This window comes from Equus quagga, unplaced genomic scaffold (genome assembly GCF_021613505.1).
Source record: "Equus quagga isolate Etosha38 unplaced genomic scaffold, UCLA_HA_Equagga_1.0 HiC_scaffold_6315_RagTag, whole genome shotgun sequence".
Classification (NCBI taxonomy): Eukaryota; Metazoa; Chordata; class Mammalia; order Perissodactyla; family Equidae; genus Equus; species Equus quagga.
The window spans coordinates 16,648-28,968 of NW_025794250.1; the positions used below are offsets into that span (position 1 = coordinate 16,648).

A 12,321-nucleotide genomic window follows, 5' to 3' on the forward strand; every position below is an offset into this window, starting at 1 on the left:
ATGGATATCATCACCAAAAAAAGTTTCCCAAGTGATTATAGTGCAAGAAACACTTTGAGGCCCACAGAGTTATGTGTTAATGGAATTAGAGCTACACACTTGGAATTCAGAGTCCGAGTCCACTGCTATTGCCAAGTCAACATTTTCCCAATTTTCTTTGCAGATGAACCATTTCTCACCTGTGTCCTTTCTACATTCACTGTAGCTGTGGAGCTGAATAGCAGGATGAAGGAGTTCATTCTGCTTGGGTTAACACAAGATGTTCTAAAGGAGAAAATAGTATTTGTGGTCTTCCTGTTTCTATACCTCCCAACCCTGTTGGCGAATTTACTTATTGTGATGACCATAAGATATAGCAGGATGCTTGGGAGCCCCATGTACTTTTTCCTTTTCTACTTATCCTCTAGTGATCCCTGCTCCTCAACAACCACTGCGCCTAAGTTGCTTATAGATTCTGTATCTGAGAAGAAAATCATCTCCTACGATAAGTGCCTGACCCAGATCTTTGCAGTTCACTTCTTTGGGTGCATGGAGATCTTGGTGCTCATGCTCAGGTCTTTTGATTGCTATGTGGCCACTTGTAAGCCCCTGCAGTACTCGACTATCATGAGCCAGCATGTCTGTGGTGCATTGGCGAAACCGGCGGGGTTGGGGTCTTGTATCCATTCCTTAGGACAGAGTCTCTTGGTTTTGAAATTAACCTTCTGTGGCCCCCAATGTTATCTAGCAATATTTCTGTGATATGCAACCTTTGTTGAAACTTGCCTGCATGGATACTTATGTCACGGTGTTTAACAGTGGGGCTATATGCACGGTGAGTTTCATAATCCTGCTTATCTCCTACATTTGTATCTTACATTCTCTGAGTAACCACAGTGAAGAAGGAATGCCCTCTCCACTTGCACCTCCCACGTTATTGTTATCATTTTATTCTTTGTTCCATGTATATTTACATAAACTCACCCCCTAAACACATTTCCAGTAGACAAGATGGTGGCTGCATTTTACACTATTGGGACACCCTTGCTCAACCTTATAATTTACACTTTGAGGAATGCAGAAGTTAAAAATGACATGAGAAAATTATGGTGCAACAAGCTCTTACTTGAAGTCGCAAAGAGCAGAAGGCTCCAATTGCTAGTTTCATAATAGTTTAAACAAAATTGGATTGATAGAAAAGAAAAACTGTTTTTATCCCAAGGTGGGCAATCTAGTCCTCTCTCAATAGGACATTTTAAGAAACAGGCAGGATGATCACAGAGCACAGACACATTTTATTTTCAGCCAATATCACAAAAAGTGTCAGAACATCAAGAACAGTAATATTTGTGGGAGGATAATCCCACTCCTCTCTTCTCTCTGCCTTGCAGTTTATGAGCCAGATCCTGTTGTAACTATAACTGTAGCTCCCTTTTTGTACATTATTCTTGTTTGTGTTTCTCTTCTCCACGTTTCTGATCCAAGGTGAAAAACTGGTCCCTGATTTCGACTCATCCATTTGTTGGCAAATCAGTTCTGGATTCTACTAAATCTAGATTTTATCTTTTCTGGCTCAACAGTGAACAGCCCAGAGTCACTACAAGAAACTTATGATCCCAGAGAAGTATATATATGTATATCTCAACTAATTAAGCACCTATTTGATGCTTATCTCCCCTTTGTAACACCCTTAAAAATAGGCATTTCCTTTGCCTCTTGAACATGTACAAAGAGATAACTCATGACCTTCTATTCAAACAGGGACATTTCTAGTTAGAATAAACATATTCATTGTATTGATTCATAGTTTCTCTCCATTTGCTTTAACATACTTTTTCTTTGTCATATTAATTATTTTCATATGTTCATACTATTTAGTTTTATATACATACCTATTTTTGTAATTTAAGTCTGTGGACACTTCCTTAATCTTTGGTTGATGAATTGGTGACAACTTTATAAAATTGCAAGACTTATACTATAAAAGTCAATGCCTCATGGATGAGATCACATATATGAAAAAGGCAATAAATGACATAAAAAAACAGAACTAATGTCATAATAATCCACCACAAAATAGAAGATGTCCACAGAAGTGAGATTCCCATCTTGGAAATACAGAACAAAATATATCAAGGAAGCAAAACTTCCATTAGGTATCAGGTACAGTCATAGTGCAGGGAAGTATTGCACTGACTCATGTATGAAACTGACCAGCTGCTAATGTTTCTGCATTAGGAGAGAAGTTTCAGGCTATGATTTCTTGAATTCTGCCTTCATCAAGCAAACTCTGTGTAGTGATTGGGCTTCCTATAGAGATTTTCCTCCTGGGAGAGAAAGATATTGACCAATGACTGGGATAAGCACTTTGGTGTTTTGATTTATATTTTTCATGTATCTCATTAAATTTATATTCTGGTCCAAGTACTGTTAACTAATGAGTATGGACAAGAAGGAGTCAGTCCATGAAGGAGCTGACAATGAGTCTATCTCTGAGAATAAATATAATTGAGACTACTTTTTTACAGGTCTGAGACCCTGAAGTTTGGTAGATGGACCCATAAATGCCACTTTGAGAGGTTTTGCGTGAGCATTCCTCTTTGGGGATAATGCCACTGAATGACCTTCACAATCTGATGATAAAAGTTTGGAAGATTTATTTAAAGCTCATATTCTTTACTAGAAAATATCTCAAAGTACAAGTCCTATAGATCATGAGGTGGGAATTTTCTGGTTTGTCGCATAAGGCGTCCACAAGATATTTGCCTTGCCAGCTTTGCCACAGAGTTAGCATTGGTATTAATTGCTATTGTTTAACATTATAAAAGCAGAAGAAGAAATGAGAAAAGGAGAAGTAGTGATGGAGATGAGATTATGGAGGGGAGGAAGCTTTTCATCTTGAATTGTAGGAATCTCCTCTGGGCAAAAGTGTTTGTGGAAAGTCATTAGTGATCAGGAAGCTTTTTTCTTTTTTCCATTAGTTGTGATTCACTGAGCTATCTCTGAAAACGCATGTGTTTGGGACACCAAATCTCAGAGGAGAATTTTCATTTCATATGTTGTATAAATAAAATATAACCAAGAGTTCTTATTGCTTTAAATACCATCTCTATGCTGATGACTCTCAAATTTATGCCATCTCAGACCTTTCACTTGAATGCCAGACTTTTATACTCAATGACTTGCTTACACCTCCCTTGTATATCTAATACCATCTTCATATTTAATGACTGATTATTCTTGTTCTAAACATACTCTACCTGTGGCCTTCCCCAGGAAATTCCATCCTTCCAGTTTCCTAGGCTAAAAAAATGGAGTCTAAATTGGATGATATCACAGCTCCTGACTAACCTATTAAATTTTTTAATTTGATTTCAAAATATATGCAGAATATTATATACTTTCCCACTAATTCTCCTACCATCCCGGTCTAAGCTTCCATCATCTCTCATTTAGATCAAACCATAAACTCTAAGAATTCTCCTTACTTCTACTCTTGTTCTGCTAAGTCCATTTTCAGCACAGCAGACAGAGGATCCTTTTAAAACTAGAGGCAAACCAGGACGCTTCTCTGCTTAAAGCTGTGAAACAGTTCCATTTCAGTCAGAGAAAAGTGCAAAATCCTCACAGTGTTTTGACCTTCTATTGCCTCTTTGGCCTCTCTGGTACTTACACACTTGCTCCCTCGGTTCCAGCCACACTGGCTTCCTTGTAATTCCTTGACTACATCAGGTAGGCTTTCACATTGCAGCGTTTGCTTCAGCTATTTTCTCTGTTTAAGATACTCTTCCAGAACGGTGCTTGGCTAACAGCAGCTCCTTCTTACCACATTACTCTAATCTCTCCTCAAGGAGGGCTCCCTTATGCCATATTTAATGCAGCATTCCCTTCAGCACTCCAGTTCCTTTAGCTTGGTCTATTTTTTCCTTTTTAAATAACATTTATCATCCTCTAACATACTATTTAACTTGTCTGTTCCCACTAGAATGTAAGCTCCAAGAAGGCATGGATTTTTGTCCATTTGGTCAGGAATATGTATGAAGCCAGTTGTAGAGTGCTTTGATGATAGCAGAAACTCAGTAAATGTTTGTGGTAGTTGTTGTTATTGTTGTTGTTATTAAGTGCTTAGAATTTGACAAATCTAATCTAATCATCATCTTTGGTGACCCTAATACTAGGACCTGCTGGTTTCTATAAGAATGCTTTACTTTTGAGTTCTGTAATTACTTTGAGTAAGACTAGATTTCTATAAAGGAGATACCAGGTGGTGTAGTCGTTTAAAGCATAAGAGGTTTATTCTTTTTGGTATAACAATTCCATGTAAATGGTCAAGGTTGGCAGGGCACTGCATCTCCTCCTTTTTATTCAGGAACCCAGGTTGCTTCCAAGCTGCTCCTTGGTCATCTGATATAGTATTCATGTTCAAAATCTGAGGCAAATGTTAACATCACTGGCATCACCTGGGAGCTTGTTAGAAATGCAGAATCCTAGGCTCCATCCTACACTTAATGAATCATAATTTGAACTTGCCCCTAGGAGTTTCATATGTACATTGCAGTTTGAGAAGCATTGCCATAGAGCACTGTCGTCTACAGTTGTGACACCACCAACCTGGTATCAGATGTCAAGAAGGGGAAATAAACTTGAAGAGTGCAATCCCATGTTTTAGATTTCTGCCTGTAAATTAACGTAGCCCTTCTCCTCATGTCCAATTGACAAGCAGTTTGTCACAGAGCTGCATTTAGATGGAAAGAAGGCTGGAGAATGTAGGCTGTGCTCAGGTGGCCATGAACGCAGATGCCCCTCTGTTTCTACAGAAGAAGAGAGAACAGATTTTGGTGGAGCACTAGCAGTCTCTATCCCAGGACCTGGCACCTGGAACATCCACAGAAACGTTTTTTACTCAAAATTAGAATTTACTTTGACAAATATTTATCAGCTCCCCATTATCGCCAAGTACTATTTTAGGTGGCAATGAGAAAAGAAAAACTTTGTCTTCACAGCTCATATTCTTGTGGATTATGCTATTTCAAAAAGCCCAATAGCAAGTCCAGGAGTTTTGAGTTCCCAGGCTTTGAAGAGATTGCATGAATGTTTCTTAAACTAAGGACTGTCAATTTTTTAATGATAATTTAAAAAATTTGCGTTCTAAATGTCCTAAGCACCATAAACTCCCTTTATACATCATAACTTTCATCCTCCCCAAATCTTCTTTCATTACATCTTCTGGATGTCAGGTAAATAACAAACAGAATCTCCTATACTTTCAATCTCTTATGTGAATATTTTCTTTATTTTCTTGCTTTCTTGGTTCTTCCCCCATATGCTATTTCCACTTAAGTAGGGGCTGTTTTCTCTTCCGCATCTCTCATGACAAAGGCTTGAAGATGAGATTTTGTTGGGATTGCCTTTCATTGCTACTTCCAGCTCATACCCCCTCTTTAACCCATGATTATCCTTAGCTTTTCATTTCTATTAGACTATGCCACCCACCACTTTTATTTACAAAAGTCACCTACTGCTTCTGAGGTCATTCCACCTTATTCCTTGCAGAGGTTGGCTTTTTCCTCACTGTCATTCCAACGTCTTTTGGTAATTTGGTAAAAATTGATAAAATTGGTCATTTTAATACCCACATAGATGATCCTTCCAATTTGCTGCCTTCTAAACTGACCCATTGACTCATTTTCTTCCAGGAATCTTATTTAATCAATCTTAGCTGCTCGCTCCCATGGTCATCCTTAGACCTTGTAATTGCCAATAATTTAAAATCTTCTAAAATCTCAATTTCAACCCACTAATTTTCAACCACATCTCCATTATTTCCAGCTTATTTCCAATAGCAAATGCTAACAATCCTTGGAACCCACCGTCACACCTAAACCATTGTTCCTGCCAACTTTTTACATGACACCAGGGATGTTTCTGCCTAAGAACCTTTGCACAGGTTGTTTTTTGTGTCTTAATATTCTTCCTCCAGATATAAGCATGACTTATCCCCTTGCTTTCTTTAGTATATTATTAAAATGTGTCTTCTCAATAATGGCTTTTCTGGCTACTTCCTAGAAATGCAACTCCCACCAACATTCTGTACCTCCTATTCCTCCATCTCTGCTTAATTTTTCTCCTAAGCACTTATTCTCTAACATGTCATACAGTTTAGCTATTTATTTTGTTTCTTTTTGTATATATTCTAGAATAAAACTTATATGAGGGTAGAGACTTGTGTGTTTTTAAAAATATTTTACTGTTAAATTCCCAGTGCCCAGAATAGCACCTGGCACACAGAAAGTGCTGTCAAAAGTCCAGAAATAGGGGCTGGCCCAGTGGAGTAGCAGTTGGGTTGGCACAATCCACTTCAGCTGCCTGGGGTTTGCTGGTTCGGATCCCAGGTGTGGACGTGGGAACCACTTATCAAGTCATGTTGTGGCAGATGTCCTGCATATAAAGTAGAGGAAGATGGGCCCAGATGTCAGCTCAGGGCTAATCTTCCTCAAAAAAACAAAACAAACAAAAAAAAATCCAGAAATAGCAAAATTAAAAGCATCAAATAAATAAATAATATTTGGTAAGAGTTAATTGTGTGTATAAGATAGTGTGTGAACTGGGAGCTTCCAAACTCAAAGACTGATATGAAGCTCAAGGATGGCTTGATATGAAGATGCAGGATGGCTTCTACAGTGAAAATAAGGAAGTTGTGGACCTTTATAATGATTGGTAATTACGATGGGAGTTTCCAGATGGCAGGGGATTGGTTGAAAGTGATTATCTTGTACCATTTTTAGGAAGATGACTTTTAAGTTTCTTTTATGATTGTCAGAGACATTTATAAGAAATAGCCTAAGTTAAGTTTTGCTCACATTCATGAAATAAGCTAGATTTGGTTTTGCTTACGTGGCTTAAATGGTATTGTCTGCTCAGGGGATTCTCAAGTTCTGTCTCTATTTTGTATTTAATTTTAACAATTCCCCCCTTTTTGCCATTCTCTCAGCAAGGTGAGTGTGTGACCAACTAGTACAGCGTTATTCTTGGTCTCCACTGTTGATGTAGCCACACTGAAGAATTACATATGTGCAGTTTCCACTAGTTGAGTAGTCAAGATGGAGAGTCATGTAGTTGCTGTTACCAACAGTTATATCATCATCATGGTGATGGGCAGTCAGATCATTGAATTCCTCCAGTTGTCTAATCCTGATGGATAGACTTTGATGTGAGTGGCTGTCAAAAGGCACTTAAAACCCTTGAGAGGATACAGTGCACTAGAGAGGTTAATATAATGACTATCAGGAGAAAAATAGCCAAGGACTGAAAAATTCCCCAGAGCAGATATTCCCAGAAGCCACGATTTAACCAAATAAATAACTTATATGGGTTATAATCAGATTCAGGTTTTACCTTTCTATGTCAATGTATTTTTTTTAGTTGTTTACTTAGGCACAACATGATGGGTTAGCAATCACATAACCTCATGATTATTTAGGACAGGATGAACATGAGGATATTTTATTTCAGGAGGTAGTATTGCAGGTAAGGTTTTGTCTAAATTAGGTCTGTATATAATGTGAATAATCAAGAAATTTAATAAGAGGCATTTCTTTGGAAGTAAAATAAAAACAAAAGTTGATAGTTTGAGTAAATTATAAATTCAGTTTCTGTGTTTGGAGAGCAGCCAGGTGAGAAAATTCATAAATTTGATTTTGAAGTATCTTTAGATAGTGGAATGAGGATGGTAGTTTCAATCAAATTGATTTTCCTAGTTTGCAGTTTGACTGTTTGTGATGGTGTCATTCGATGTTCATTGAACTTTCTTGAGTGGCACAGACAGGAACGGCATGAAGGATGTCCATATGTGATCTCGTGTGCTGGTTTCTCTGAGGTCTATAATTAGATAAAAAACCTCAAAGACAATTAACAGGACTAGAATCTGATAAAGGATACACCACCATTTTCTCTTGAAACAATTTTTTCCATAATTATTCCATTTTTATCAAAGATATTTACAATGAAACTAATTTGTTTGTAAAATAAGTCTAGTCTTATCAAACTGGAATTATTTACATAAATGTAGCAAGAATAGTAATTCTATGCATATTCTCAAATATGACATTTCAGTGAAATCTTTGGTAGTATCCAAGGGGGCTTATCAGCACCATAAAGTCAATCTTAGTTCTGTAATATTGGCTTGTAGTAAGAAATCTCAGATTAAACCTTTAATGTCTCTTTAGGTTAAGATGTCAAGCTAAGGACTTGTCTACCTGTATCCTATTACAATAACAGATTCTTATTTAACATGTAAATACATATATAATCATGAAACATTAAAAAAAAGAGTTTCTTAAATCTGGAGGAAACAGGCAGGGAGAAGAAGATAAATATTTCAACTTTGTTTACAAAAGTATACTTTATCATCTAGATGTACGTTATAGACAGTTTCATAGAGAGGAGTAAAAAGAGTCCTTTAAATCAGGAAAACAAAACATTAAAGAACCAGCAATGCTTTAAATGAAGTCATAAAAATTATAATCATCCTCATCATTCAATATCCTGGAATTAGTTCTTATTTTGCTTAATCTTTGGTTATCAGCTTTATGAATCAATCAGCTTTCCATTAGAGTTTTAGAAATTCTTACCCAATTCAGTGTTATGATCTAAAGTTATCAGAAAACTGTATTTTAAAGTACTTGTCAGATTCTTTACCATGAATCTCTTTGAAAATGGAGCATTTTTGCCTGTAGTTGATTATAAACGATTTCAGAGAAGACTCAAGAGTAAAACAGTAACTGTCTGTGAATGATAAAAATCTTAAAATTAGCCATGGTTAAAGATCTGGTGAAAGTTCACCAAAAAAAAATTTATGAAATTGAGAAGCAAATTGTTACTTTTGTAATATACAGTATTGTAAACTAATAACTGGAATTGTGACTGATAACATTACACTAGAACATATATTTTTAGAAAATTTGTATAATTTTTGGAACACATTCATAAAATATCAGATGTGAATGTATTCTGAGAAGGTTAAACATTACTTTTTATTTAATGATGTTTCTCATGCAATTTAACATATAAAATAAGCCTAAACACATTAACATTTCTCTTTTATAAGGAGAGAGAGCAAATCTTTTGAAATCTTCCCTGGGCCCTGTGGAAAATTCCAAAGTTAGTTTGAGGTCAAAAAGACGTCATTGAGCATTTGATTTGGGGAAGTTTGTTAAAAATGTCAAAAGATTTAAACACTTGATCAGTTAGGATCATAGGTCACTATGAAACAATATTTAGTTCTTTAACCAAAGCAACAATTTAAAGATTTCAAAGGCAAATATAGAAAGTTACATAGTTGTAAAAAATCTTAGCTTTTTTAAAATTGAAAAGACTCAGTTTTCCTAAGTAATCAAAGATCTGATAATGATAATGTGGAGCACAGGAAATATTTCCTAAGACACAGAATCATGTTTTCCCAGGCAGGTTACACTAAAAGTGAAGAAAACCTTTTAGATTTTTTAAAAGAGTTTGATCACTTTCTTATTTATGCTTTCTTTTTGGGGGGAAGTGGTGAGGAAGGTTGGCCCTGAGCTAACATCTGTCGCCAACCCTCCTCTTCCTTTTTTCTCCCCAAAGCCTCAGTACGTTGTTGCATATCCTAGTTGTAAGTGCTTCTGGTTCTTCTATGTGGGATGTCACCACAGCGTGGCTTGATGATGCTGTGTAGGTCCATGCCCAGGATCCAAACCTGCAAACCCTGAGTCACCAAAGCGGAGCATATGAACTTAACCACCACGCCACCAGGCTGGCCCCTAGAATTTTTATTAAAAGCAGACCAATAATCTAAGAAGTTTTGTGATTTTAACAGGAAATTAAAGTAATTTTGTGTCAGTACATTATTGAGCTCATTTAAAAATGCTTATATATAAATCTATTTAATTTTAGCCAGCTCTGACCTCATAACATAAAATATCTTTTCCATAAAACTTCTGCTACTTTCCATATCCTTTTAGATTTTTTCTTATTCTTTTTCATTTCTTATTCTGCAACAACCAATCATTTTATTTTAGAAAACATTACTCTTTTTCCTTCAGAAAAACACATCCTATACTCCTTGCATATTCTACATATAAAAATACAACCAATTTTCTTCTCCTACACTGTAAACAAAGTTGTTTCCCTTCACTCTTATTGTTTCTAGTCATTCTAGTTTTACATATTTATTATAGATTTTAACTATTCGTAATCTTTACTTTCCAGAGAGTACTAGAAAGCAGGTAATTGTGAACTGTCTATCATATATTAGCTTTCTGTAGTAGATTAGCAAATTTACAAGTACACAATTATACAAACTTATACTTTTTAGAGATATATGTTTTTCATAGTACTATTTTTTAATATGACGAAGGATATATTTATTAATAGACCCAAATACCTTTTGTCTCTCTACAAAAAATTAAGAAGCCCAAAGTAGATAAATTATAAACTTATGTTTAGCAATCAATGTCTTAGTTTGTTATTTTATTTAGAAAAGATCTAGATATTCAATGAATATCCATTATTTAGTTTAACAGTATAAATTTTTATTTACATTTATTTAAATTACGTGTTTTTAGCAATTATACTTAGATTAGACATCAAATAGCTAACTAACATCTTAAGTTATTTTTCCTGCTGACACGTTTGATAACATATAGTATGAGCTTATTTGACTAGTAAACCCAGGTAGATAGTGTTGTATGTTTGCATTACATTTATTATTGACAATTCTGAAGACATTCTTGTTTTTATTAAAACAACAAACTTAAACTAGCTTTTATTTATCAAAGATTATTCTGATCATATGAACTTGAAAACCATTTGGGTTTGATTAAATATTTCTGAGAGTTTTAGGAATACTTAATTTATATAAGTGTTTATTTTTCTTTAAGCCAATTAAATGGAACTCTTTTAAAAATCACATGTACATAATATACATAAACACATAGATACACATAAACATATAGATAGACACACAGATCTTATAGCTTTTATTTTAAAATTTTAGCCATGTCTCAGGTATAATAATACAAAACTCAAAAGAGAAGCTTGATCCAAATTGTGCTTCTGCAAGATGGACTAAGTTAAGGTTATCTGCTCAGCTGGAAAAATTTTTTAAGATTTTTTATTTGTACACTATAAGGATTCTTTTAGAGAAGCTATTTTTGGATTCCTTTCAGTCTTTTAGAAGCTTCCACATACCAATCAAAGAATGCATTCCATTGTCCCCAAGATGTTTGAGAGGTTCTTTTCAAAGGTGCCCCTTAAGGTTGACTACCTTATCTAAGTCAAAATTTCTCCAAAGTGGTCCCTAAAATTCTGAATTATCCAAAAGTTCCCCCATTTTTCCAGAAAGCACAAGATCCCAGTCCACACTTACTATACATATGACAGACAGGAGTCTTTTCTTTTTCTTTTTCTTTTTTTTTTTGCTGAGGAAGATTTGCCCTGAGCAAACACTTGTGCCAATCTTCCTCTATTTTGTATGTGGGTCATCACCACAGCATAACCATCGATGGGTGGTGTAGCTCCACACCTGGGAACCAAACTCAGGCTGCCACAGTGGAGCACGTGAAACTTAACCACTAGGCAATGGGGTCAGCCCCAAGACAGTAGTTTTTAAGGGAGGAGCAGAAGGAGATTTTGACCACCTGGTTATTGGATTTTGGATTCCCTGAAACAAATAATCCATGGGAATCCTGGTAATTTTCCTGCTGCCTAAAACCCAGGGAATCATGGGTCTCTCCTCTTACAGACAGAAGGGTGACCCACCAAGAAGCTTCAACAAACAAAATACAGGTATGCATAACAATCTACATGTTGTAAACACATTGCACATGATTCATCTTCAAGGTAAATCAAAATTGAAAGAGCACAAACTATCAGCTCTCTATTGAATATAATCTCTTTTTGTTGAATTAATGAATAATAATAAAGATACATAAACAGGCTTCTGTTCCTGGATGAGATTCAATAACTTGTGGCCTAAAGTGTTGTTGTCATGAACAACTAGAAAAGCCAGAAACAATAGAGAAATCACCTGTATGAGGTACTGGAGACCTGCTGAGGTAAGTGAAACTGAAAGGGAGACAAGATCTTCAATAAAGTGAGTTGAATTCTGTGGCTGCTTTTACCCTGGGAGCATTTGTTCATTCTGGGCATAGACAAGAGGCTGAGAGTCTGGGCTTTACACCAGTGAAGTGTTCCTCCTGAGGCTTGGGTGAGGTCAGAGACAGAAGCAGAGTTTTTGGAGGAAATTTGGAGAGTATCAATCATACAGTATTTTTCCTTTAGGACGTGATCTCCAATTCTAGAGGCTGT

At 35.8% G+C, this 12,321-nt stretch overlaps 1 pseudogene; it reads left to right on the forward strand.

Annotated features, from left to right (window-relative positions):
* LOC124232457 (olfactory receptor 4C11-like) lies at positions 1 to 1,149 on the forward strand (annotated as a pseudogene).
* The last annotated feature ends 11,172 nt before the right edge of the window (positions 1,150 to 12,321 follow it).